Here is a 26,508-nt window from a genome sequence, read left to right on the forward strand (position 1 = left end):
TCAACCTTCAGCTCAAGTGGTAGAAGCTCATGGTCTTCATACTCTAAATCCTGTGTTCAGCTCCCAGTGAGAACTGATGGCATCCCCCCACCGCTCCATACATCCAGGAAGAAACATGGAATCAAATGGGGAACAGAGAACTGACTGCAAAGGAACAGATGTTCATTGACATGAAAGGAAAATCTAAGCATAATGGAAGGGGGAAGGCAGTTTCCCTCAGAGTCCCATGTAAAAGGGGGGAGATTATTATTAAAACAAAGAATTCAAAGAAAGATAAGACCATGTTAAAAAAAAAAAGAAAACGAACCCCCCCATCCCCAAAGTAATAACAATTAGAGTCGGTCTTAGGGGCTTCTATCCATTGGGGGCGGGAGGGAGGGAGGGCAGCCAAAAAACTTGAAAGCTAAACATTTTTCAGCCAAGTCCCTCCTCCCCCCAAAATTCATTAAAAACAAAAATGTCCTGGGGAAGTTTCCATTTCAATGGAAAAGTCATTTTCCATCGAAGAAAATGTGAAGGGAAATTTTAGCCCAGCTTGAACAGCTATACATCTATTCCTTTTGAAAATTGCCAGGTTTACAGCCTCCGTTCTGTCTCTTCGCACAGAACAGATGAGAGAGCTTTCTCCTCTGCACCTCCTTTCATCTAGAGCAACCTTCCTGTCCCTCTCCATATACTCCCATTAAAAACCTCTTTCCCCCACCCCGACACACATCTAATAAACAGAGGAAAGAGAAATGAATTAGCAATGGGCAAACAGGGACCATTCGCCTAAGCCTTTAGAGACGTTCAGATAAAATGAGTTCCAGATCTGAATCTCCACCCCCCACTTTCATCCATCTCACTTAGGAAGTATAATTATGACTTAATTAGTAATGTTTGCATAGCACTGCAGAGCCACAGAACTCAAAAGTAGTACCATCATCCACAATTTACAGATGGGGAAACTGAGGCACAGAAAGGCTAAATGACTTGTCCAGCAAGTGACTTGTGATAGAAGCAGAGTCTCCTTCCAATACATTTTGTACAAAGATACTATAAAAATAAAACAAAGCTGCATTGTGCATCAAGTGCTTGCTATTCCATCGATAGCCTCTTGCAACAGGATACCCCGCTTTCGTCTCCTAACTGAGTTTTCTTTCTAATGTAACATTATGGACAAATCCCTAGTCAAAAAAAAACAAAACACAACAACACGCACTGTTGATGATCAAATATGCTCTAACCAAGTAAAACAGAAACACGATCACAGAATTTTCAAACCCGTTCCCACCATCCCAGTGTAACCATCTTCCCTTCCAAAAATAAAAATCAAGCAAACAGATTATAGAAGAAATGAAGTGGCAATTTCCCAGTTCGGCTGGGGATCAATACATGGGCTTGTCATGGTTTTTATTTCAAAAGGGGCTGTGCTCCTTTCTCAGAAGCCCAGACTGACAGAACTCCAGTGCTTGACTTATGATTACTTCATCTCGGCAAGATATTTTGAATTTAAATCTCACTGCAGTTGGATACAGAATCAGTAAGGATTTGATTTACTGTTAATTCATTGCTCCGATTCCTATAATTCTAAATTCAGTCACCAAACAGTTTAATGCTGATAGAATCACCAGCGCGGTTCTTTATGAATGGGCGTCAGGGGAATTTTGTTAGTAAGTGCATGTTAGCAACTGTTATTCACTTCAGAAGGAGTGAAAAAAAAAATCTATACACACAATTCTTGGTTCAGGTACCAGCGCTTCCAGAGATTGAGAAACATACTGTGCCACTTAATGATTTAAGAGCAAAACAGCTCTGGGGTTATAAACTATGCTTCCCCCCATCTTTCCTCTCCAATATGGTATTTCACACTCAAATGGAATCAAAAGCCGATTCAGAGAGTGGTTCATTTTGCAAAACATTTACATGCATTCAATGCTGCGTTGGCTTGGAGAGTTCATCTAGCATCAAGATTTATTTCCCCGGTCCTTGTACATCACAGGCAATGAGGACAGGGGGAGAAAAGTGTGAGAATAGATCATGCAGATGCGTTTAATGGAAACTGATTCCATATTATCTGCATTAGAGCCACACATTCACCCTGTCAAATGGACAAGGTAAAGTTCTAATGCCAGTCACCTCACATTAATTGATGGCTCAGAGTCTTGGTGTGGAAACCCAGACAGGCCACTTGCACACAAACAGATACAGCTGGAGGGGAAGTCAGAAAACAGACATTGCAGCCAGGAGAGATGAGGGTTGGCTACAGAGACGCTTGCTACCAGGTCACCAGTTCAAATCCAGCCTGGGTTACTAGCAGCTGCAATTTAGTACCTCTGCAAACAATTCAGTGAGTCTTGGTCCATTTCCTAGTGGGACAAGGGTCCCGAAAACAAAATCCACTACTGAGATCAACACTAGGTGGCAGCCTCAGCAGTGAGGTCAAGGACAAAATGACCTGTCAATTCCCAGAGCAGGTTTGCCTGCAGGGTAGGGATGCACTCTAGTGGAGGGAGGCAAGGGAGCACGGAGGGAAGCTTGCACGGATCCTGTTCTCTGGATTTCAGTCTGCCCTCCAGGAACATCAATCAAGCACCTTTCGCCATCAGATTCACCCAGGCACTTAAGGTGGACGGAACTAGCAGTGTTCTGCTTAGGGCCTCCATCCAAGAGCAGCCCTACATAAGGTGTCTAAAGTGCTTCTCATTGCCAATAATGCCCAGGCCTGGGGGAGCTTTGGAAGACACTCTTTGGCTAACATGGGATCACTAGCAAGCTGCAGGAAGAAGATCTTTAAACCTAGAGGGTCCTTTCAAAATTTTTCGGCCCATGGGGGGCTTTATACGAGTGCTGTGAACAAGCATGTCTGCATTATGGCACCATAGTCATGCTCGTGGCTATAGTAAATGCTCAGCTGGAACATTTTCAGTGTTTAGGTCCTCTTAGCTGGGCAGGTTTTGTTTATGTTACAAAGGATGCCAAAGAGCAAAGAATGTACCAAGTTAGAACAGCAGAAACACTAATTAAGGGGAAAAAAGACAGCTACATAGCTCCAGTAGTACCAGGCAAAAAAATAAAGAGAAAGGGCCGCTTTTATCCAAAGACAGCTACTACAATAGGCTTTCATCATCACAGTAATACTTAGCATTTCTGTAGTGCCCGCAATCCACATGCGTTACAATCCACACTTCCCAGGCTGTTGTAAAGACTAGCACCCCAAATTTAAAGAGGGGAAACTGAGGCACAGGGGGGCAGGGCGGCTGACTCAGCCAAAGTGGCCCAGCATGTGAGTGACAGGTCTAGAACAATTACACATACTTCCTGACAACCCAGCCTCATGTTTTAACTACCAGGCCAGGCTTTCCTCATTTTAAGGCATTCTGATGCCACTTGAATTTCAACACGTTTGAGTTGTCTTTGGGATTTTGCAAGTATTTCATCCTGAATATTCCCACTCTCATGGTGATTAAAGCACAGGGGCTGGGAGTCAGAAGAGCTGGATCTTGATAGAGCCTCACTGCTTAACCTTGGGCTAGCTATTAGGTTCCAAACTAACTTCTATTACAGTTGGTGGAAAGACCCCTTTGAGTTGACGGGAGTTGGGCTGAACCAATCGTCGCCTCGTGCCTCAGTTTCCCCATCCGTAGAATGGGGATAATTATGCTTTTTCAAGGGCTCCAAGATCTCTGAAAGACCAAACACTGCAGGAGTGCTCAGTTTTCTTCGCTTGAGCAGCTTGTGGGAAAAGCAGAGAGAACCCCAAACTCTCATGAGCGAATGCGCTTGAAACACAACTACCCTCCTCATCCAATGCCCAGCACTGCGACAGCACAGCACTTTGCGCACACAGACGAATTTGTTGGTCAGGCCTCCGTGACTGTTGTTGGGAGGAGTTACAGTCTATTTGGAAAACAATACAAGAAAGAAAAAGCCCTTCAAAAACAGAGAAAGGCAGGCGCTGGGATTGGGCCTTTACCCAGTTCTTGCTACAGAGAGTGTCACCATTAGCAACCTGCTCAGTCAGTAACATACCCTTTGAGGCGTTCAGGATGACAACCCCACCCCAGACTACACTTGCAAGCAAAAAGATGGTCTAATGCAGAGATGGCCAAACTGCGGTTCGCGAGCCACATGCGGCTGTTTTACACCGAGCACCCCTCCCGTCCCTCTCATAACCAGACTGCGGGGGCGGGGGGGAGAAGCTCAGGGCTTCTGCCCTGCAGCAGGGTGGTGGGGCTTAGGGCTTCTGCCCTGCAGGGAGGGGGGGTCTTGGGACTTCTGTCTCACAAGAGGCGCCCGCCAGGGCTGAAGCGTCCAATCCCGGCAGACACATCCTGGCTCTCCACTCAGACAGTCAGTAAATTTGGCCACCCCTGTAGTGGATAAGATCCTAGAATGGGACTTGAGAGACCCGGGTTCAAATCCCAGCACAACCACAGACCCTTTATGACTTTGGGAGAGTCACCTAATCTAGCCTGGACCTCTATTCCCCCATATATAAAACAAGGATAATAAATCCCTACTTCCCAGAGTGCATCACAATGAAATCCATTAATGATTGTCAGATGCAATAGTGTTGCGGGCCATGTAAATACCTAGACTAGATGATAAAATAAGGCACCATCTCTTTAAGATGTTAGACTAGGATGGTGTTGAGATCCTAATCCGCAAAGCATGGCGCTGTTGACCCCAGAACTGAAAAGGCTCCCCCGTTAATACTGTCACAACACACAGCAGTGGCGTGCTAGCTCACAAACACGAGGAGCCTCAGATTTTGCTTTTCAATTTTCCTTCCAAACAGGAAATGAATTCCAAATAAGCGTTAACCCCAACTAAGCCTGAACTCCAGTAATACTTCCGACTCACACGCCTTTCCTCTGAGGATCTCAGAGTGCTTTAACACATAAATTAACCCTCCCAACACCTGCTGGGAAGTAGGTAGCCATTATTGTACACATATACAGATGGGGAAACTGAGGTACAGAGAGGCAAAGTGGCTCATTAAGGCCAAAGGGGGAGGCAGTGGTAGAGGCGACAACAGAACTCCAGACTCCTGGCTCTCAGTTCAGCCAGTGGATGTGAAATTAGAGGACTAACGACCCAGCCCAACAAAGCCAGAGACGTCGAAATCCAGGTCCTTAACTCAATTGTGAGCCTTTTAAAAAAACTAACCTATTATAACTCAGTGGCAAAGGTTCACTTGGGAGCCTCGTCCTCAGTGCTGGTGCGCCTGGATCACTTTGGTTTGCCTCAAAGCTTGCTAAGCCCCTCAGAGCAAACCAAACCCAGCGCCAACCACTCCATGTACACAGAGGGGACTGGAGGTAGTTTGATGGGGAAGGTGTGAGTATTTTCTTTCTCAAGGGAAAAACTCTGTCTAGGGAAGGATTTTCTACAGTCCTCATCACCATAGTAGCCAAGAGCTGGATTGCAAGCTGAATGGACTCAACTGCCTTTCGTGCCTGGAAGGCAGCTACAATTATCCAGCAAAGACTCCCAAACAGCACCGGGATTTATCATAAGGAAGTATTTTTAAATGCCCATCGTCGATGTAAGCCACACCTAATCATGCAGCTGTCATGAAGTTTGCATCCCATTGATTTCTCTGACTGCCACAAATTCAAGACAGGACTGAATGGCAGATTCTTGTGAAAGGCTGGGGGCTGTTTTTTTAAAAATGAGATCTAACTAAAAGGAAACACTTATTTTAAAGGTGTCCCCACATTGAATATATTCAGGCTGGGAAGAAAAATCTTATCCTTTAGGATTTTTTTTGGTATGTTTCAATCTGAACATGTAAGAAAAACAGACATAGCTACATAGAGCACATCTGTTGCACTGTTTGAAGCCCATCTCTTATAAAGAGCATGCTTAATAAGAGCTCCCCCCCTAAAAAAAACTAGACAAAATGATAACCTACATGTTTCTCCAAGCCCTGAAGCCTTCAGACTGTGGCTGGGGGGGGAGAGAGAGAGAGAGAGAAAGCACCTAATCTCACACTGAGAGGCACACACTGTAATTAAAAATCAGAAAAAAGGCAAAGGCAAGCAACCCCATGCTCCACTGGTTCTCTGCATTCACAGATTTAAATAGCTTTTATAAACACCCGGGTGAAACTGAGGACAGATAAAGAGAATAAGTTAACATGCTTTATGCCTTCTAAAATATTTGTGGAGTGCTGGTGCATGCTCAAGATAAGTCCTTCGGAGGGGGGGGGGGGCTAGAAGGTATTCAGTTGGCTGTAAAATTCCCTGGAACCTTTTTCATGCTTTCCCTGGAATGATAGCAACCTCTAGCAGCCAGAGCTGTGCACCTGCCACACAGATCCACCCCTTTTTCAAAACACACACACACGCCCCTACCTGTGCGGCAGTTCACTCCCATCCACCGCCTAGCTAACTTGAGTAACAAATCACACGTTCCTTGTGGCAGAGGGAAGCCATGGAACTCCAGTGCATTACACCAAGCTTTTTAGATGCTAATTAATGCCTGAATGTTGTACTAGAAACCAGTTTAGTGCAGACTCCAGGTTGCACTTTATATATATATAAAAAAAAATACAGCCCCGTATTTTGCATAACCACCTCTTCATAAGAATAAAGATGCCATTTATAGGAGAGAGTATTTCCTTAAAGCAATAACTTTATAAAATCCTAGAAGGGAAGTGGGTGATGGTATATGGGGAGGTTTCTCTCTCTTTATATATACACACATACTATAAAGCTAAACAATATTCAAACTGATGAGGCTTTGCAAGCCTGGGTTTAGCTGGGAGGACCTCATCTGCTGCTGGAGTATTATATTTCTATCAAAACCATGTGCCGCTCAGTGTTTAGATCACTTTTCCCTGTCTACATAATTTAGGGGCATATGTCTGATAAATGAGGAGCATCAATATTCAGGTTTCAGTTGCAGTACACAGAGGCACAAAGAGATTTATCAGGACTAACTGTGCAGGCTAGATTTAGATATATTAAAAAAACCTCACCAACAGCTTGTGGAAAAGAAACTGTTTTCTCTTTCCCTAGATATTGCCAATCGGAGGTGGGTGTTCCCCCCCCAATCAAGCAAAAGGGCTGTTTCTCTCTCTCTCTCTCTCTCTCTCACACACACACACACACACACACACACAAAACTATAATTCTCCCAGGGAAACAGGGTCTGCTACCAACCTTGTCAAGTGAAGAAAAAGTTTGAAAATACAGTATATGGGAACTAAGGGAGAGAGAGATCACAGTGGTTTGCCCAGGCAAAGCATCTTCTGTCAGATTGGATGGCTTTTGCTTTACAATGGATACACACACACACACACTCCACGCTTTACTCAGAGTTCAACAACAGCCCCGATAATAAAGCCTGTCAAGTCTGATTGATTTCACGTTGCACATTTTCCTATGTACACATACAGAGGAATACACCTATCTATAGAGAAAGACACACACCCCAATTTTTGGGCCCACAAAAACCCCAATATAAAGTCTCTCACCCAGACCATGTTCTCTCATTTCTTTAGCATTTTCCACACAGATGTTTTTTGTTTTTTTGTTGTTGTTTTTTTTTAAAGAGAAGGCATCATCTGCCTCTATTTCTGGCAGGCAAACCAGAATAACTTCAGTCTCTGGCTCTCACAGGGGAATCTGCTGGGGAAACTTTATCACCCCAGCGCTGATTTTGCAGTGGAGGCTGGAGGGGAAGGGGAAAGGAAGAGGAAAAACTACTGCAGAAGCAGCAGCTGGAGTGTGTCTGTTTCTTCCAGAAAAGTTCATCAAACGGGGAGCTTATGAAATTTGGCGGGGGGGGACGTCGAGACTGGGCGGTGGGCTAGGATCTGGCAACCCCCATCCCTTTCCAAGGGCCGATCTGGGAGGAACGCTCCCAAAGCCCATCCTGGCAGCCCCCTGCCCCGCTAGCGGCTGCCAGATGTGGGGGGCGGGATCCCCCATTCCCGCGGCTGAGAATCCGAGCAAGGGACCTCCCGGGAAAGCTGCAGGCAGGCAGAAGGGGGAACTCAAGAGGCGACGGCAAATACACACACACACACCCCACGCCCGCCACCTCACTGAAACTTGCCTGCTAACAAGTCGCTGGCTCTGGCTTTTCGAACGGCGCGGACAGGCAGATGCTGACGATACTAGATCGACATCTGGATCTAAGGACCAGCATCCGCTCCTCGCACACAAATCGCCCATGCAGCAACCTCCCTCCCTCCCTCTCTCTCTGGAGTCGTGGCTCGTTTTAAGAAGCCGATCTGGATTGAATCTCGGCATCCATGCGGATTTCATTTTAACACACCCACCCACTCTTTTTGGAGGGGGAGGGTGCCGGCTCTGGGGGGAGGGTTAAGGAATCCCTCCCCCTTGGTTAATAGCATCAGGGATTCCCCCCACCCTGCCAAGCGCCCAGGTGTGGCAGGGTCTCTACCTGCCCCTACGCCCCCGCCCCCCGGGCTGGCGCAGATCGGGGACGCTGGCTGGCTGGCTCCTTACCTGGGAAAGCTGCTTTTTTTTTCCTTCTCCCCCCCTCCCCCGGTCTTCAGTGCAGGCGCCGCATTGACACTGCAGATGGTGTCTCTGGAAACGTGTCTCCGATCCCCCCAATACTCCACGGCTGCAGCGCCCAGAGCCCGTCCCCGCGCCGGGCAGCTCCTTCCTCCAGCGTCCAAGACGAAATGCCCCGCCAGCCCCCACAAAATCCCCCTCCCTCCCTTCCCCAATCAGCACGGGGGGGCTGGCGCTGAGCGCGCGGGTTGGGCTGCGGTCCGGAGCGGCACCTCTCCGCCCGTTCCCCCGGGGCTGGAGGAGGCGACCCGGGGCGTCTTCACTCAGCCATGCCCGGCTCCGCGGCTGCCCCCGCTGCTCTGTGCCCGCCGGGGAGGGCGCACACTGCGGCTGTCTCGCCAGCCTTGCTCCCGCTGGCGCTGGCTCGCTCTCCAATGGTGGCTGGGGGAAGGGGGTGGCTCAGTCTTTAGACACACACAAGCGCCCCCCTCCAGCCCAAACAGCCAAGGCCGATCCTGTAGCAACGTGGTGGTGGTGGGGGGGCGTTGGCACCAAAAACCACCCTCCCCAATCCCGGTGTGCAGCGCTCCCGGCCACTTGCTCCTGCGTCCGGCCCCCCTCCAAGGCGCGGCGGGTGCTGGAGGGGCCCCGGGCTCGCGTCCCTCCACCCCTCCCGCGGCAGCTTCGCTCAAAGTTTGCTGGAGCTCGGCTGCCACCAAACTCTCCGCGGCTCGCTGCTGCCTCCGGCTCGCGGCGGCGCGTGCACTGAAGCGCTGCCAAGCCTGCAACTCCGGCTGCCTTGATTTCACTCTGCCCCCCCCCCCCTCTATTCTCTACTCACTAGTGACACCTAGGATCTCCAACCTGATTGGGCTAATTGTGAAATTTCATTGCCGGGGGGGGAAGGGGGAGACAAGGGCTCAAGCAGCGAACACACACGCTGCTCCCCCCCAGCTCAAAAATAAAACCCCTCACACGCTGCCCCCCCTCCCTGCCTTGTGCGCTCTTCTGCACATGGGGGAGGATCCGACCAGGGTAGCGAGGGGCTGGGGAAAGCACAGGCGGTCGCTCCGGCCGCCTGGCTGAAGGCTGGTCAGCCTGGAGCGGCTGTTCCACCGCCTGCTTCTTCCTTTCACCGCTGGCAGCCGCGGGGAAGGGGGAAAGCTCATAATTTATTTTATCCGCTCCTATTAATCAATCTTTGCTCGGCTTAGCCTCCCCCCCCGCGCTGCCTTCCAGATCAGGCACGTGAGACTTCCCCCCCCCCCCCCAAATCGCACCTCCTCTTGCCAGGTAAAGGGCGAGCCCTGTGCAACTCAAGAGGGCACAGACCCTGTCTGCAGCAGCGCGGGGGGAAGGGTGGGCGTTGCTTTTAAGGAATTAGTGGCAGCCAGAGCAACAGGTCTGTCTCTCAATTCAGTATAAGATCAGCAGAACAGATGCTATGGTGATGGACGCTTGACAAAATGTCCAAGACATAAAGGGAAGAGAAATGCATGTGCAGCGCTATACACGGGTGCCATGTACAGCCTCCAGCCGGGGGAAATCTAAGGTACCAATCCCGCCTCTGCAGGACTGTCCGTGTTTGTGCAGAACTCAGCCCAATGCCCCCACAAATTCCTACCTGGCAGCTCTGAGCTCCACCATAAATACAAAACTAATAGATTTCAGAGGAGCAGCCGTGTTAGTTATTTACAAAAGTAACAGGTATTTTTGTGACCTCTTAGGGAGCAGGACTGTGTCTCACTAGGTGTGTGTACAGCACCTTGCACAAGGTGAGCTGATCAAGGCCTCGAGGTGATGACACAGTACAAACAAATATCAAGTTTTGAATAGTCTGTATTTCACCTTTAAATGCACACAGTACAACACTGGGCAGAAATCTATTTCCCTCCCCTTTTGCACCAGTACATTTTTTTAAAAACAATATTATGTTTTCCTTGAAACAAATTTTATCTCCCTAGGGTGTGTATATTCATGGGGGTTGCCTGAGCCCTGGTTTACATTTCCTGATGGATGGGCATTCAAAGCCTTTTTTTTTTCTTAAGGTGGTGCATAAAATGTATTTATTATTCTTTATCTCTTGCGTCTTGCAAGGAATCATTTGTTTTCATTCAGAGAAATGAATGCCATGTGAAGCCTGAAGAGTAATAACACAGCCAAATGACATGGGAAGAGCAAGACAAATCTGCAAGATACAATGGAAGGTGAATAACCTCTGCAGATCACTGCTATTGTGAATAGTACGGTATTATTTAATGCCCATTCTTACCTGCACTTCCGTTTAATAATACATATGAAAATCACAGGGAAAGTCAGTTCTGCCTTTAAAACTCAGCTATCCCTAAAACAGACGATGTAGATTAACCAATTTTTTGTTAAGTATCAGAGGGGTAGCCGTGTTAGTCTGGTTCTGTAGAAGCAGCAAAGAATCCTGTGGCACCTTATAGACTAACAGATGTTTTGCAGCATGAGCTTTCGTGGGTGAATACCCACTTCGTCGGATGCAAGCAGTGGAAATTTCCAGGGGCAGGTGTGTATATATAAGCAAGCAAGAAGCAGGCTAGAGATAACGAGGTTAGATCAATCAGGGAGGATGGGGCCCTGTTCCAGCAGCTGAGGTGTGAAAACCAAGGGAGGAGAAACTGGTTCTGTAATTGGCAAGCCATTTTGTTTTAATCTGAGGAGGTAGACGAATCAATGTGATTCTTTCTACTTCTTAAAACAATGGCTCAAGTCAATATATTGCTCATATCTCTGGATTCCATAAGGATGAGTGACAAATGAGACTTTATTTATAGGCTCTTTCATGCACAAAGCTGTGGGGGTAGAAAGGGGTCAAGACTGGATAACCCATATGGCCTCTTCTGGCCCTATGAATAGCTGCAGTAAAAGAGCTCCAGGACATATTACCCAGATCTGGAGAACTGTCATCCAGATTTATTTATTTTTGCTATTGACTTTAATGACAGCAGGATCCAACCAGTGCTGTGTAGATGCAAAGACTCTCATCCTGAGAGTTGCTGAGCACCCACAACTTTCAGAGGAGTGGCAAATACTTAGAACATAAGAATAGCCATATTGGGTCAGACCAAAAGTCCATCTAGCCCAGTATCCTGTCTACCAACAGTGGCCAATGCCAGGTGCCCCAGAGGAAGTGATCTCTCTCCTGCCATCCATCTCCACCCTCTGACAAACAGAGTCTAGGGACACCATTCCTTACCTCATCCTAGCTAATAGCCATTAATGGACTTAACCTCCATGAATTTATCCAGTCCCCTTTTAAACATTGTTATAGTCCTAGCCTTCACAACCTCCTCAGGCAAGGAGTTCCACAAGTTGACTGTGCGCTGTGTGAAGAAGAACTTCCTTTTATTTGTTTTAAACCTGCTGCCCATTAATTTCATTTGGTGACCCCTAGTTCCTGTATTATGGGAATAAGTAAATAACTTTTCCTTATCTACTTTCTCCACATCACTCATGATTTTATATACCTCTATCATATCCCCCCCTTAGTCTCCTCTTTTCCAAGCTGAAAAGTCCTAGCCTCTTTAATCTCTCCTCATATGAGACCCATTCCAAACCCCTAATCATTTTAGTTCCCCTTCTCTGAACCTTTTCTAATGCCAATATATCTTTTTTGAGATGAGGAGACCATATCTGTATGCAGTATTCAAGATATGGGCGTATCATTGATTTATATAAGGGAAATAATATATTCTCTATCTCCCTTTTAATGATTCCTAACAGCCTGTTTGCTTTTTTGACCACCTCTGCACACTGCGTGGACATCTTCAGAGAACTGTCCACAATGACTCCAAGATCTTTTTCTGATTTGTTGTAGCTAAATTAGCCCCCATCATATTGTATGTATAGTTGGGGTTATTTTTCCCCCCAATGTGCACCGATCAGAATCGAGGCCTCATTGTGCATTAGGGTGGAGAGAGCTTAGCAAATCAGAGCTGTTTCCATGCACTCTACCTGCAATGCCTGATTTCCCCCTTGCTCCACATTCAAAAACATCCTGTTTAGCATCCCTTTGCTAATAATGTCCTAGATTTTGATGCAGTTGACACACTGCCCATTTAAACGGTTGGAGATTTCTTCCCTGATGGTGACTGGGTGTATAGCTCACAGCATACACATCCTTTCATTTTGTCCCTTGTTATCCAACCACATACAGGGAGCATTTATGACAACATCCAAGGCTTCTAAGCAGAAAAATATTTTTTCTAGGGTATTTTTTCCGTAAGTCTCAATTGCCCCTAACTACAGGGCATGGAAGCCAATTAAAAAAAAGAATAAAAGAGGGTGGGGAGTACCCTCCAAGTTGTCCTCCTCCTACCATTTTACAGGTCTGTAAGCCAACCTTGTATTTAAGTTGATAAAAGCCAGATATTCTTGCTCAATAAATCAGTTGATGCTGCTTGAGGATTTTTTAGCTTGGGCTGAATCAGAGTTAAAAACCTAAATTATAGCGCCACCTGCAGGGGGCTCGAAATTTCAGCAGCTCTGGAAACCACAGGCCACAGCGATGAGTGTATTTAAAAAAAACAAACAAACAAAAAACACAAGACACGCCAGACAGCCTGGGTAGGGGTTTTCCTGACAGTGTGTAATTGCACCCAGACGCACTCTAGGGCATGCACGTGGCTGGGATAATGCCACTTCTCAGCTCCTTACGGCCCTCATTTCGCCTAGTGTCTCACAAAGCTGCCCCAGGCCTGGGTTACCCTAGCATGACACCTCCTATTGCTCCAGCATCCTGAAGGAGCACCCGCCCTCAAAAGCTGTTAATTTAATTTTCTGTACACTAAATGCCACAGTGAAACAATGAGAACTCAGGATGGTGACACAGCTCAGCTCGGCTCGGCTCGCAGAAGGCCACCCGCTTCACCCCCTCCCCCCCGCCTCAGATGTTTGAAGCTTAAACGACTTCACCAGCTCGGCCGACACCCAAAACAAAATTGGCCTCCTCTATCGAGCTGTCACCATTTTTGTCTCTCACAAAGGAAGTCTTCATCCTGCTATTGGAGTATAAAAATTTCATTACAATTGGTTTTCAAGCTGGCCCAGTGCTTAGCATGGTCATTCCTTACACTCCTAGGACAAATGGAGACCAAGTATCGCTCTCTGGATTGGCTGAGACTAGAAGAGACCGAACCAGCCGACTGCACAGAATACATGCCCTCGGTTGTTGCCAGGAAAAAGGAGGTGGGAAGTATGTGTGAAAAGCAAGAAGTCTTGTCCCTTAATCTTCGCTTGAGAGATTTAAAATTAGAATAACCCGATAGGCCTTTTCCAGATCTACCTTCTAGGGATCTACAATCTTGTCCCTAATGCCAGCTGGGGGTTGGGGTGTTTTTCCCCCCCCAAGCTCCACAAGATTCAGAAAGCTGCTCATTTGTTCTGCAGTTTTATCAGCCTCCAGTATGGGCACACAAGGAAAAAAAAAGACAGAACGGCTGGAAAGGGAACACAAACAGCCGGCAATGAAGAGGAGGATGGAGAAGGGGAGGGGGGGAACGTGGGAAGAACAGGATTCTGTCAGCAACGTAGTCGAGTGCCTGCTTCTGGAGGAGAATCTAGGTACAAATACTCAAGTGACAGGGAAGGAGTGAGTCCCAAGGAGTATCTGGAAAGCACCTGTGTCTCTCTTTTTACCATACTTGTGTGGGGTCCAAAAAGCACCGCCCCCTGCCCCACACTCATATGCTCTTGCTGCTAGGATATAACTAGGCATGCAGTGGGACATGATAGGACCTGGTCATCTAGAGCAAAGATGAGCTTGACCTAGCAATCCAGCAGGAGGAAGGATGCCTGGGTTCCATTCCTTTCTCTGCCACTGACTGGCTACGTGACCTCAGGCAAGTCACTTAACTCCACTGTGCCACAGTTTCTCCCCTTCTACAACATTTTCCCTCTGTGAGGCAGCAGATAAGTAGTGCACAGCTTAACATTTGCAGATGCGTATATGAAACACCAGGCTGGAAACCCATTTACACAATGAGACACGCTGGTCAATCAGTGCCCATTAAAATGTTTCCCTTCTGGACACTGCCAAGCAGCTGGACTATTCGTGTACTAGATGTGTTGCCTACCAGACTTGTTTTCATCAGTTTTTGCAGGTGCCTAGGAGTCGTTTCTCATTGTCCCTGTGAGAAAATTGGGCAACAGGCAGGAGGGGGATGGTCAGAAATCAGATCATTAGAGATCAGAGAGACCTAATAGTTTAGAGAGTCCTCCCTCTTCCTCCCCTCAGCAGTCCAGGACTCTTCCCTACAGTACGTATTCTGCTGCGTTATCCAGTCTAGTTTTCAACTCAAGCAATGGGGCTTTCACCACTTCCCTTGGGAGGCTGTTCCCCAGTCAAACAGCTCTCACTGGCAGGAAGCTGTCCCTGATTATTCGGCCTTATTCTCCCCCCTCCCCCATCTCCTGGTTGCTACCCCCTTAGGTCTAAAAACACTTTTAGGCTTTTCAGTCTCCCAATCTTCCACCCCTCCTTCCCCCACTCCCCACCCCACCCCCACAACACTCCAATCTCTCTCTTCTCTAGAGAGATAATAGCAAGATAATCTCTTTTATTGGACCCACTGATGTTGGTGAAACACAACAGAAAGACCCCAAGCTGGTGCAATAAAATGTATTACCTTACCCACCTTGTCTCTCAAATAGCCCGGGACCAACACCGGGAAGGTGGTGATGTGGCGCTCAACCACAAGGTGAACGACTCTGGATCTTTTTTTCTCCCCTCTTGTCCCACATGGTGGGTTGAGAAGAAGGACCTGGGCTTGCTTCTTCCCAGAGGGGATCAGCAGACAAGACATTCGTTCCCATTTTGCTAGCGCCGCCTAGCCCTGGGGTATGCTACCAAGGTAGTGCTCGACAGACAGTTACCAACCCCTTCACCTCATCTTGCAAATGCTTTCCAACCACCGAGGCTCTCCTTCCTCTCCCTTTGGGTCCCTGAAAAGCTGCCTGTCCTCGGAACCCCACTGAACTATTCCTCTTCCCCCCACCCCCCACTTCAAATGTTTGTGGGCCATTCTAGCAGACCCTGGCTCTCATGCGTCCAAACAGCAAAGGGGCAGCTGGAGGAAGGATGGGTGAAATGAGATCCAGGGGACCAGCGAGGACAATGATAAGGAGTGCAGAAAGCATAGCCCGGCGCTGTGGAATTAAGAGGACATGAGAGAGAAGACGTTTCAAACTGCAGGAGACAGGCCAAGAGGCCATGATATGGAAGCAGGCAGGTGGAATGACTGAATACAAGGAGGACAAATTCATTGCCTTTTCATTATGGAGGACAATACAAATAGGAAGAATAATCAATATCGAGCAAGGGAGGTGGGAGAATACTGCAGGGAGATAAGGACCTGGGATGTTCAGCATGGAGGGGTGAGGCAGAGTAACTGGTACAGAGCTAATAGAACAGAAGTCCTTGTGGCACCTTAGAGACTAACAAATTTATTTGAGCATAAGCTTTCGTGGGCTACAGCCCACTTCATCAGAAGCATGCAGTGGAAAATACATTAGGAAGATGTGTGTGTGTGTGTGTGTGTGTGTGTGTGTGTGTGTGTGTGTGTGTGTGTGTGTGTGTGTGTGTGTGTGTGTGTATACACACACACACGTGATCAGTTAAGGTGAGCTATTACCTTAATAGCTCGTTAGAGTGTGTATGGTAACACCCATTGTTTCATGTTCTCAGATAGCAGCCAATGTAGACATATCCGAGCTAGCTTGGGTAGCGACAGGGCCTGCTCCAGCGTTTTTGATGCCGAGGATGGCAGAGAGGGTGGGGGGAATCCGCAATCGGCTTTTTCATTCTTCGGCGGCAGGTCCTTCCCTCCGAGAGGGACTGAGGGAGCCACCGAAGAGCCGGACATGCCGTCTCTCTCCGTTGGCCACCCCAAGCACCTGCCTGCTGCGCTGGTGCCTGGAGCCGGCCCTGGGCAGCGAGTGCAGCAAAGCTGTGGCAGCCTGGACTAAACACCCAAGCACATCCCAAGGCTCTCTGGTGGCTGATACTCAGACCGCTCTGTAGCGATCACTCCTGATCCTGGGGGTTCTGACTCACGATTTTTGGTAATAGTAGGTGGTACAACCAGGCATGGAAAGAGAGGGGCGTGATTTCATAGGGGGCGAGATACAAGAAGACAAAGAACGCCTATATTTGCATACCATCCTCATCACCATGGTATCAGACTAAAGAGGACAGAAGGAGAAAGAACAGAAAAGAAAGGGGTTAGTGAAGAAAGAAACAGGAAGGGGAAGTGAAATCCATTTCCCTGATGAACAACAGAACTTGTTAAAGAATCAATGGACAGTCCCCACTGTATCCTTTATTTACAGTTAGAAGAATGCTGTTAAGTCCCTTTATGTAACCATCCTTTAAAGTTGCCCATTTTCAAAGGGAATATCCTCTTTATCTCAATGTAGAGGGGCTTAGTCGATCGATCCTTCCCATTACTCAGTGCTTACAAATAAAAAACAAACATGCATGTATGCTAGGTCCTGCAGTTAAAGCAGTACAGATGCTGTGCACACTAGGACAGTCCTCTGCCCTGCTTTGTATATGTGTAGGACCTACACTAAGGTGTCACTACTTTAGCTTCAGCACCAGGAGGGTTATTCTGCTATGAAAATGGACCATTTTGGGAATGAATTTGAAAGGTCTTTGACCCCTTTGCAGTACTGGGCCTTCCCTGTAAGAGTTGGTGTCACATCATCTAGAGCAGGGAGTTGAATTCCTTATGCATCTAGGTGCATAGAAATGGTTAGAGCAGAGCAGTGATCTGTCTAGTCCATGATCCTGTCTCAGCCCATGGCCAGGACTAGACACTTCAGAGGAAGGTGCCAGACACCCCATAGATGACATCTATAGAAGTCTCATCAGGCCATGCAGTTAGTGGTTAGCATATACCCTGGAACCTTATTTTATTCAAGTGGATATGGTTATCCATATAAAATGCCCACTCCTTTTTTGAACCCTGCTAAGATCTTTGCCTCAATAACACTTTCTGGAAGCAAGCCGCACAAGCTAATTAGGCTGTATTAAAAAAAGTATGTCCTTCAATCGGTTTTAAATTGGTCACCTTCCAGATTGATCGGAAGATTCCTTGATCTTGTATTTTGAGGACAAGTAGGAGTGCTCAGTTTACCTTCTCTAGGCCATTCATTATATTGTATACCTTCCTTGAATCCCTTCTGATTCATGCCCCCTCGAAACAGTCAGATTTTTTCCTTAGGCTCACCTCATATGGATGTCTCTCCATGCCTCTGATCATTGTCACTCCTCACTGCTGGACGACATTTCTATTTAAACTGTTTGGATTACAAGCTCTTTGGGGCAGGGACTGTCTCTAACTATGCGACTGGTTCCCGTTGTGCTGCCTGCTGTACAAATCTCAGTTGCAGCCTCTCTAGACACTACCATAAGACAAATAAAATAATGCTGTCCCTTTAAACTCAGTTAATGTCTCATCTCATGACTTGACAACAGCCCCACCCCCACAACTGCTTTTATACAAGTTCCCGATGAAGGAATAAACCTGCCAAAGGAATAAAAGCTGCAAAAGGAATAAGCTTGCTGTGCATGTTGTAGCCCTTTATATCTATGAAGCCCCACTGAAGCCCCTCTCAAATGAATAGAGAGATAATGTTAATGGAATTATGCATTGTGTCTGATCGGGGACTGCCACTGAAAGATAAATGCCAAGGCAAAGCTGAGGCATTTAATCAAAAATAAACCACCTCACCATTTTTCTTCTTCCAAAGAAGCAAACCACGGTCCTGTCACTGCATATTATTTTGTTGGCATTATCTCTTATTTCCAAATAATTCAATATAACGGGGAGGGGGGAGGTGGAAATGTGAAATCAAATTAATTAGAGTGACCCAACAAACTTGTGTTTGCACTGGAAGATTTAACATGGCAGCAAATCTAGTAGGAGACAAATTGCCTTCGAATTAATTTAAGGGAGATAATTTGGGGCATATCAAATTTATTTAGGATCAATTTTAATAAGCGAAAATAAAGTCAAGCAGTGGGTGATACAATCGGCCAATCAAAAGCCAACTCTAGTAGCAGTTTATACAGTAGACTGACAGTTACTTAGGAAGCCGTTATGTGGAAAGCTTCATTGTTGAATGGCTGAGACAATTAAAAGGACACTCTCATTTCAACCAGCTGAACCTGTTAGTTATGAATAAATTCTGATGAATTTGGCCCTTCTCCCCATTTGCAAGTAGCCAGAGCCCTTAGCACATTTTGAGGCTCTGAGGTAAAATTCACTTTGGTGTGGATAGCCAGCGGAAGGCCCAGTGCAGCACTTTAGCTATCAAAATGGCACACAGCCATGTTGTATGGTCCAATACATTGGGCACCGGACTGGGTTCTGCCATGAACACTGGGACACCTTGGACAAGTCACTTCCCCTTTGTGCTAACGTAATATAGCCCCATCTGTGAGCTAGGTATACTACAGAGAGGAATGGAAACAGGGACCTTGCCCCCCGCAAAGAGATTACAATCTAAATACATTGGGTTTTAACACAATTTTGTACATGTTTATCTTTATAAGCCTTGGGAGTTGACAGTATACATTGGGCCAGAGCCTCAGCTGCTGTGATACAGCCTCGCTCTACTGGAGATAGATTTACACCCACTTGATCTGGCCCATTGTATTTATTGAGCCAATAGCTGGTAGTGGAAGACAGTCACTGCCATTCCCCGAGGACATTCACTCATGACCTGAATGCATTTACATTCCCAGACCAGGGACCGTTTTAAAACTGGAGTTTCACTACTTAGTATCCAAAAATATCACACCCAGCTGGTGCAAGCTCCCCTGGTGCAGAGATTTTCCAGAGCATACCAAACTCTGCTGCTGCAGCCACTCCCTGCTCCCCTTTAATCCCCTCAGCAGACGCTCAATCCGTAAAGAGACAAGGCGCAGGTAAGTGTAATCCTGGTATTCCCATAGGAGGGCTACACATACAGTTACCATACTCCATGTGGGACAAGAAGGAATTAGACCCTATTTCAATGGGGGGAGGGGAAGGAGAGAAGAGGAGATGGAAGGATATTGTCTCCAGGGGATAAGTGGAAGTCACTAGTTTTTAGTGGTCCAAGCAAGACAAGACTTTTAGAGTCTTTAGGTTTTGGCTTTAAACTCCACACCAAATGACTCCTCATCATAAGTGAGGGCTCCCCTTGACATACATTGAAATGTCAAAGTAAAATGCCAAAGTAAAAATTCACCCAAGCAGCACTAACACATCATTATTGTAATGATTGATTAATAATAATAATAAATCAGAGAGCCATTACGATAGGCACTATGCACTATAAACAATGATCACATCTCTTATCTGCTGGCATGTTTTCCCTGCAGGGGACGGGGGGTGGGGGGTGGTATTAACCCATGAGTGGTAGGGCCAGTTTGGGAAGTCAGGGTTTCAAGCAACCACTTCTTTCACTGGTCCAATCTTCCAAATACGAGGATGTATGAGAAAGATTTCCTCAGATTATCTGACACCATAAGAGATATTGCATCCAAAAGCAATGAGGAAAATCTGTGCCTGACCCTGGGAGAAAGGAGAGACATGGCACCACGCTACAGAGCAACCTGCCACCAGATCAGGAACAGACAGGGGTCAGCCTCCAATCCAAGCACAGCATGTAACCCTATTCTGGGTGGGTGATATTCCCACCCTGAGAGACACCTGTAAGGTCTGCTTTTTCCTCACCATCAGAAGAGACCAGGGTGCATCATGGAACCCATGGTCCGACCAGGAGCCTGGCCTATGCAGGAGAATGGGAGTATGAGGCACCCAAACCATTGCTCCCATGAAGCAAATGTGAATAGAAATATTTTGGATTCCAATCTTTCCCCCCAAACTCAACATTTTCCAGCCAGCTCTCATGGCTTACTCCCCTGCCCATACAGGAATGAGCTATACCAGTATAGCCACCTTTATACTGGTATAACTGCATCCACTCTTGGTGGTTGGTACCACTCGGAACAGTTTGTGTGAAGACAGACCTCACCCTTTAGCTTGTCCTGCCAACGAATTGAAATGAGAACAGTCCCAACACCACTTACTCACCCCAACCTGTGTGTTACGGTAATTACCAATGAATACCGGGCATTCCAGTACTTCCAGGAATGGCATGGGCTCATCTCCACCGGCATGACCCCGCACACACAGTGCATACAAAGTCACACTGCAGGGAGGACACCATTTTGAAGAACAGACTGCCCTGCCCCCTGCACTAGCGCAGTGTGAACTTCAAAATGGCCCCATCCTCCATGCCATGCGGGATACCAGACAAAACCACATCTGGTTTATATCACTCTGGACAGGGAACAAGTCAGACAAAAGCAGGACTGTCCAACTTTAAACCAAATGAAGGGCCTGCCTACGGCGTGTCATCACTGCTCATCCTGTTGGAGAACAGAAGAACTGTTCACAGTCCCTCTTAGGAAGCATGGTTGTTACTGCCCAGGGTTTGTTGTCCCCTGTCAACGAGGATGCAATTGGAAATGATACATGCCGGGCCATAAAAGATTATGAAGATTTAAAGGCCTCCCAGTGATTTATGCCTCTGTAATTAAGGGCTTTTAAATTTTAATTTAAAAGTTATGGGAGTTGTCTTTCCTTCTGAAAAATGCATTTATGGTTGGCTACTTGGGTGAACGGAATAGCATTAAGCCCCACAGAGTCTGCTAGCCCTGAGATCAGTGCTTCCTCAAGCATAGGCAGTGGGGTGGGATAGAAGAGGAGAAATAAATGCCAACTTTTGACTGCAGCTTTAAGATCCTGCAATAATAAATCAGCCTATTCCAAGCCATCTAGGTGAAATTAGCTCTCTGTGTCCTAGCTACTTTCTTGAGAAACTCTCCAAGACTCTTCAAGGGGTACTGCCAAAAGAGGACAACAAATTGTGTCCCAAATCTTTTTGTACTCCGAGAGAAAGTTATTCCGACAGCAGAAAGTCTAGGGTAGAGTGCAGAACAGAGTGGTGTGGAATCATTGCTGCAGAACCCGTAGATCTGGTTACTGGGGAATTCCCCCGACACGTGAGCCTTCCCCAGGTGGTACCGACAGATTCCCAGGCCAGAAGGAACCATTGTGATCTAGTCTGACCACCTGTAGAGCGCAGGCTAGACAACTTACCCAAAATAATGCCTAGGCAGCCTACAGCACGTCTTTCAGAAAAACATCCACTCTTGATTTTAAAGTTGTCGATTATAGAGAATCCACCACGACTCTTGGTTAATAGTGCCAATGGTCAGTTACTCTCACTATTAAAATGTGTGCCTTATGTCCAGTCTGAATCTGTCTAGCTTCAACTTCCAGCCATTGGATTGTTTACATGTCTCTACTAGACTGAAAGACTCATTTTTTAAAGGTGTCCCCCGCAGATACATACAGACTGTAATCACATCACCCCTTAATTTTTGTGGCTCTTCTCTGAACCTTCTCCAATTTATCGGCATCCTTCCTGAGTTGCAGGTACCGGAACGGGACATGGTTGGATCATTGTCAAATAGGGAGGCAAAATAACCTCTCTACTCCTACATGAGATTCCTCTGTTTATGCATCCCAATATCTCTGCTTCAGAGGGAACTGTGAAACCCTCCATTAGCTCTTTTGGCCAGTGCGTCACACTGGGAGCTCATCTTCAGCTGATTATCCACCATGAACCCCAAGTCTTTTTCAGAGTCACTGCTGCCCAGAATAGAGTCCCCCATCCCGTAAGTATGGCCGACGTTCTTTGCTCCTCAATGTACACTTATGAGTTTGTACATTTATATACTCTAAGCCACCTTCTTCCCAGCTGCAGCAATGCGTTGGAGGCATAGCTGCTCTCTGGCTATCTTTGACTGCTGAGAAGGTCCCTTTGGGGGCCTATGGCAGCTGAGAGCAAGGCCTCAGCCCCACAACAAAGCTGTGCTGGTTTAGTTTGCTCAGCTCTTTTGCGTATCCACCTTTGTTTCAGTTTAGCAGTGCCTATCAAGTGAGGTCAAGTTGATGGCTTACTAAAGTAAGTTCAATCAGTAATGGCACTCACATCAACATGCAAGATTCCACACACATGTGATTGCACCAAATTAACTCATCCAATACCGCTTTCTCCTGTAGACTAGACCAGAGTTACAGCAGCCTGGAGATCACTGGCTAGGCAGGCTCCCAAGCCAGCTCCAAAATCCCAGGAGCTATAAAACCGATCAAGTCACCCCGCTCTCCCTACTTCAGTTCCTACACAGAGTCCAGAACAGAACCCAAACAAATCAGATCCATGGTCTGGTGACTATTAAAGCATTCTGGGATGGAGTCTCAGATAGCACAATTTAAACAAGTTTAGAACCCACTTGGCAATGAATAGAAACTGGACAGGATTTAGGCTGGCTGAGTGACCTTGGGCATGTCACTTCATCGTTATGTTCCTCATTCCCCCCCCCCCGCCCCATCTGTAAAATGGGGATAGTGAGACCAACCTCCTTTGCAAAGCACTTTGAGATCTATGGATGAAAAACACTAGCGTTAATTATTATTGAGGCTGCTAGACAGACAGACCCTGTGGTTTTCTCTAGCTCCCAGACTAACTAGACAGCCCGTGCTGCATTGTGTCACCATTCAAGGTGTCTAAGAAAACCTGAGCTGGATTCCAGAGTCACAGAAAGGACTGCTGATTGCAGTACCACTTAGATGCAAAACCGAGAACTTTGGAGGCTGTAAAGGAGTCTACTCACCATTAGGAATTACCACTCTCTGACTGGGCTAGCAGCCCCTGCCAATAGTCACTCTGACACTGTGATGATTTCTCCATCAGGTAACTCAGACCTCCAGGCAGCTCACAATCTTCAGTCCACCCCTTCCCGGGTCCCCCTGGGCCACTTCCTACCTCAAGGCTCTTGCTTTCCTTCTGGGGCTCCCAGTTTTTTTCCCTGTTTTGTCACAGTCTCTCCCAGGCCTCCTTGCCTGGCAAACGTTCCTCAATGTTTCTGTTTGGTTAGGATCCCTCCCTGCTCTGAGCTTCCATCCAGCTCTTTCCCTAGCTGCACCATATCACCCCATAAGCCTGGCTCTTTATGGGGAACTGCCAGATTCCCTTCAGGCGGAGGTCATTCTGTAATCAGGTTGGCTTAATCCCAGGTTGGCCTTATTGGAAATCCTGGGGCAAGCCACCCTGTTACAAGGTTCTTCTTCTGTTTTGGCTTGGGCAAAAAGCCAGGTTTCAGGCTGCTGCCTGCTTCCGTATTTTAGTGCCCTGGTCACGGTTTTCAAATTAGATTTCCCTCATAAAGTAATGGAGCAAACTCAGACCCTCTTTGATTTCTATTTACAAACCCCAAAGGGACCTGTTTTCCAGTTCAAGTTCGGATGCAGCTGAAATCTCATGAGAACAGCAAATCTCATGGTATTTCCAGGAGGGAGGAGGTCACAGGGGAAACAGCTTGAAAAGAGCTTGATGTCTTATGAAACCTCAAACTCCTCTGTGGTGTGGGAGGAGATAGATGATTAAAACCATAAGGAGAGCGCAATTAAGAAGCATAGGGCAAGAGAGAAAGGGGACGTTCAGGGTGAGGTTAGAGAGGAGATGGAAGGGATGGGGCAGAGAGATCCAGGGAGGCTGTTCCAGAGAACAGCAGCGGAGGAGAAGGCCCAAGCGTTGACAGGATGAAGGGACAAAGAGGGGGCTTGAGTCAAGATGAGCAGACAGGTAGGTGTGAAGAGTGAAAGTGATTTGCAAGGTAGGATGGAGTAAATACGGCTCAGCGTGTGTTGTGTGTCCCCCTCTAGTGGCTGGACTAACTAAAATAAGGTAGGAGCCTACTCTTACTACCAGCTTTTAGTGCCTAGGCCTAAGGTCTCAGGTTCGAAACCTACTGATGAGCTGCAGTGGGGAAGAGATGTGATTGTATAAATCCACTGAGCACTCGAACACTCCCCAAATCTCCTGACTCAGTCCAGCAGAATACCTCAAGCGACAGGGAGTGATTCTGACCCCAACCCAGTGTTACACTAGCCTCATTCCATTGGCTTCAATGGAGTTACTCTTGATCTAGTGGCAGTAAGACCAGCGTTATACCCACTGTACCTACGTACTGTAGGCTCTGATATTTAGAAACCAGGATGATGTGGCTGGCTGAACACAGTACATAGGCTGCTAGGCCCCAGCCCTGCCATGAATTTTGCACAGATCAGAGCACTGGCCAGTATTTGATTATAGTTATGAGGTCCAAAGACAGGGCATTAGGCTAGGAGTCAGGACAACCCAGTTTCTGGTCTCAACTCTGCAACTGACCTGCTGTGTGACCCTGGGCAAGTCCCTCCATCTCTCTGTTGCCCCTCCCACTCATTGTCTGTCTTGTCTACTTAGCCCGATAGCTCTTTGTGTCAGGGGGCTGTGTCTCTCACTGTGCACGTAGACTGCCTCATGCTATGGGACCCTAATCTTGATTGTGACCCCTAGAGCTACTGTAATACAAATAATCATTTCCATCCCATCTATTTTTGATGTGCTACCGATCTATATTAAACAGTTGGTGATTAGTACATTTATGCCGCGTTAAATCTAGATGTTTGCTTTTCGTGATGTGTGTATATATACATGGCTTTTAGCTTTATGTACGGTAGAGTGTTTTAATTATAAAATCAATATTTTTTTTAAGACTTTCAAACGTATGAATGCTGCGCTGTGCAACGTTCATGGCTGGGTGTAGCGAGCGTTCTCTGACTCTTCGTTTGTGCAGTACATAAACCGCATCTATAACAACAGATCAGCAGACTTTTTTGTCACCCAAGAAGCTATTCATCCCTTATTATGTTGGCTGAGTCTCTCTTCCCCATTGAGGCCTCATTCCTGCCAGCTGATCCACATGGGTTGACCCCTGCACCTCTGAAGCCCCATAGGAAGAGACAGTCCCTGCCCCAAAGAGCTTGTAATCCAAACAGTTTAAATAGAAATGTCATCCAGCAATGACTAGTGACAATGATCAGAGGCGTGGAGAGACATCCATATGAGGTGAGCCTGAGGAAAAAAGCTGCCTATTGAAAGGCCATAAGAAGTATTATCTAGTGGGTAGAGGCCTGGTCTGGAAATCCCGAGACCCAGGTTCAATTCCTAGCTCTAACAGAGACCTCCATCTGTAATATGGAGAGAATGCTTCCTGGGGAAGGATAAAATCCATAAAGGACTATGACATGCTTAGATACTGTGGTAATGAGGGTTGTATAAGTAGCTGGAGTCATAGGATGAATAATTACACTCAGCTTTCATATAGCTACATCAGTAGCTATCAAAGCACTTCACAGCCTGTATTATATTTATCCTCACAACACCCCGTGTAAGGTAGGGAAAAGCTAATATCTCCATTGCACAGATGGGAAACTGAAGCACAGCGAAACCAAGTGACTTGCCCAAGGTCACACGGGAAGTCTTTGGCAGAGCATGCGATACAGAGGCTCCTTTGAAAAGGGTCCAGTTCTTTGCAAACAACTTTGGTCTCGCACCTGACACACTCACTACACCAAACACATGTCTTGCAGGATATTTATCTCTAAAAAGTGGGTAGAGCACTGGACTAGCACGTGAGGTATCTCCAGAAAGCTCGTAACTTGTAAAGAGTCATAATCCTTGCAAGCTGTGTATCTGGGCAATATTTAAGGAATATTAGAACTATACTGACAGTATGCTTTATGGACTTGGAGTAAAAGTTAGGGCTTGTCTACACTTGAAATTCTACTGCGGCACAGCTGCTGCTGCAGCAACCCTTTAGTGTAGACACTCACTACAGCGACAAGAGGGATTTTCCCATCAGTGTAGTTAATCCACCTCCCCGAGAGGCAGTAGCTAAATTGACCAATGATTTCACAGGGGGTTAAGTCTGCTTAACTAGGGGCAGGTCTACACTACAGATTTGCATCTGCACCCCTGTAGCACGCCTAGTGAAGACGCTCTAAGCCAATGGGAGAGAGCTCTCCCGTCGGCTTAATAACTCCACCTCCACGAGAGG

The 26,508-nt window shown here is 46.9% G+C and overlaps 1 protein-coding gene across 6 annotated transcripts in view; it reads right to left on the reverse strand.

Annotated features, from left to right (window-relative positions):
* Positions 1-23,537, reverse strand: part of PLXNA4 (plexin A4) — a 625,415-nt gene extending 601,878 nt beyond the window's left edge. For 5 of the 6 annotated variants that reach the window (XM_039519674.1, XM_039519679.1, XM_039519680.1 and 2 more), the window contains exon 1: positions 23,242-23,537. The gene's annotated coding sequence lies outside the window, so the exon portion shown is untranslated. Of the gene's footprint in view, positions 1-8,465; positions 8,616-23,241 lie in introns of those variants that run through there. The other variant, XM_039519675.1, reaches the window with a different exon arrangement.
* Positions 23,538-26,508: the final 2,971 nt, after the last annotated feature.

This window comes from Mauremys reevesii, linkage group 1 (genome assembly GCF_016161935.1).
Source record: "Mauremys reevesii isolate NIE-2019 linkage group 1, ASM1616193v1, whole genome shotgun sequence".
NCBI classification, from domain to species: domain Eukaryota; kingdom Metazoa; phylum Chordata; order Testudines; family Geoemydidae; genus Mauremys; species Mauremys reevesii.